The sequence below is a fragment of the Haliotis rubra genome, unplaced genomic scaffold, assembly GCF_003918875.1.
Source record: "Haliotis rubra isolate DU_JTF1 unplaced genomic scaffold, ASM391887v1 Scf2353, whole genome shotgun sequence".
Lineage (NCBI taxonomy): Eukaryota > Metazoa > Mollusca > Gastropoda > Lepetellida > Haliotidae > Haliotis > Haliotis rubra.
Genome location: NW_025766396.1, coordinates 34,935 through 37,818, shown reverse-complemented (window position 1 = coordinate 37,818; position 2,884 = coordinate 34,935).

Here is a 2,884-nt window from a genome sequence, read left to right as displayed (position 1 = left end):
TTCTTTTCAGATGGTCTTCCCACTCTATGTCATAATTGATAACATCATCCATGTAGCTTCAACACTATCAAGATCAGATGTGACATTGTTAACGAGTCTCTGGAACATCGCTGGTGTGTTCTTCATACCAAACGGCATCACTTTGTATTGATACAGTCCATCTGGTGTTGCGAATGCCAATATTTTCTTTGCACGGTCTGTGAGTGGAATCTGCCAGAAGCCCTTCATTAAGTCAAACTTACTTATATATCTAGCTTGACCAATGCGATCGATGCAATCGTCCACTCTCGGTATTGGATACGAATCAGTTCGTGAGAGTGCATTGACAGCTTTCATGTCAGCAAAGCAGTGCCAACCACCTCCACCACCCTTCGGCACAAGAACACATGGTGAACTCCACGGACTGTCACTGGGTTCAATAATGTCATTGTCCAGCATGTACCAGTACTAGTATTTCACTTCTTTCCGCAGAATTTCACGTTTCACAGGGTTCATGCGATATCGGTGTTGTTTTACAGGCACAGCATCACCTACATCTATATCATGGCTAACAACATCAGTCCGACCAGGCACATCAGGAAATAAATGAGTTAACTCATGAATCAAATCTGACATTTGAACTTTCTGCTCAGGGGATAAATGTGATAGTTTCTCATCAAGGTGAGCTAACACATCAGAATTTCTTAACTTTGGTGAAACATTATCACTAAGGTCATCAAACTTCACATTGCTAACACCATCATCAATATTGTCAACATGTTCACCATTGTCTTTAAAGTTTAGTACAATCAGTAACTGGGGAGAGTGTGGCAATACAATTGACCTGTTTGGTTTCTAACCTGTCATGGTATTTCTTAATCATGTTTACATGACACAATCTCTTTGTTTACGACGGCCAGGCGTCAGGACGACATAGTCTGTGTTGTTAACCTTTTCGTCAACAACATATGGACCTTGCTATCTAGCTCTCAGTGGTTGACCAGGAATGGGAAGTAACATTAACACTTTCTCACAATGAATGAAATTTCTCTTTTTGACTTTCTGTCATAGTTTTGTTTCATTTTTGCTTGTGAAACTTTCAAGTTTTGTCTGGCCAACTCACATGCTTTTGAGAGTCTGTCCCGAAATGTAGACACATAGTCTAAAAGATTGATCTCAGGATTCTGATTGAGCCATTGTTCTTTTAAATGTTTTAGTGGCCCGCGCACACTGTGACCAAATACAAGCTCAAAGGGCTAAACCCTAAACTTTCCTGAACTGACTCCTGACAGCAAACAACAACAAATGCACACCCTCATCCGAATCTTTCTCTGTCTCAAAACAATAAGTCTTGATCATATTCTTCAAAGTTTGATGAAACCTCTCTAAAGCTCCCTGTGACTCTGGATGGTAAGCACTAGACTTAACTTGCCTAACACGCAACTGGTACATAGCTTGTTGAAACACCTTAGACATAAAATTTGAGCCCTGATCAGACTGAACCACATCTGGCAAACCAACCAAGGTGAAAAACTTGATCAAAGCCTTGACAATCACAGGAGCAACAATCCTTCGAAGCGGAATTGCTTCAGGAAATCTGGTAGAAGCACACATGATAGTGAGAAGATACTGATTACCAGAATTGGTCTTAGGTAGTGGACCAACACAATCAATAATAACTCTACGGAAAGGTTCCTCAAAGGCCGGTATAGGTTTTAAAGGAGCGGTAGGAATTTTCTGATTTGGTTTCCCAACAATTTGGTAAGCATGACAGGTCTTGCAAAATTCAGCCACATCTTGTCCAAAACTGGGCCAAAAAGAAATGTGCCAGCATTTTCTCACAAGTTTTGTTTACACCCAGATGACCTGCCATGGGACTTTCATGTGCCAATGAAAGTACATGTTTTCAAAATAATTTCGGAACCACAATTTGATGATATAATTTCCATTCATCCTCCGTGGGGACATCCGGTGACCTATATTTCCTCATCAGGACATCATCCTTGAAGTAATAACAAACTGGAACCTTGCTAACCTCCTCAAAAGAAACATCCTTACTAAAGTACTGTCTGAAATGCTAGAAAAATGCTTTTGACTTATATTTAAAATTCAGTGGTATAACAGTTACTTAAATAACAAATATCACTTTTAAGAAACATCTACCTAATGTAGACCGAGGGAATAAATTTTGAGACATACCCTAAAATGTGTTTTACTGATGATAATACCAAAAACTTAGAAAAATAAGGGGTAGTGGGACGTTATTTGATACAAACATTAACTGCCTGTGTTACGTCATCAGCATGCACGGTATCGACAGGTGAAATTGACACCTGAGCACGCACGCTCAAGGAGGGGTCATCTCAATAGATGTTTTCTTGAAAATGTTGAATATGTGTACGTATTGTATACGTATTGGTTATGTAAGGGATCATTTGTGTATGTGTGTTTGTTTTGAAATAAACATACGAATGTATGTACATTGGAAAGAATCCTATCACTTGTGTTATCTTATCCATTGATTGTAGAAATGTGCATCGTTTTAATAAATGTTTCGCATGTCAACAGTATATTTCATTGCAAAAATATGGATGTAGTTCGGTCAGTTTAATCTAGTTGTGAACATTGGCCAAAGATTTAACGAAGTCACTGGTGTAGCTTCTTTGAATATATATATATTCTTATTCTCCTAAAGTTTGTAGACCGCCCGTCTAAGTACTCCCTTGTCAAAGTTGTCAAGGATGGTTGTACGTCCTGGCTTTGCTTTTGAGACGGTCCCTGTCTTGTCTGATTTGTTTTACAATATTGTAAACTTGTTGGCAAGACATACCAACAGCTCTACAAGTTCTGTAATAAAACCTTTCTAAACTAATGAAAGGTTTACCCCTGTCTTTTAAGCAGAAAA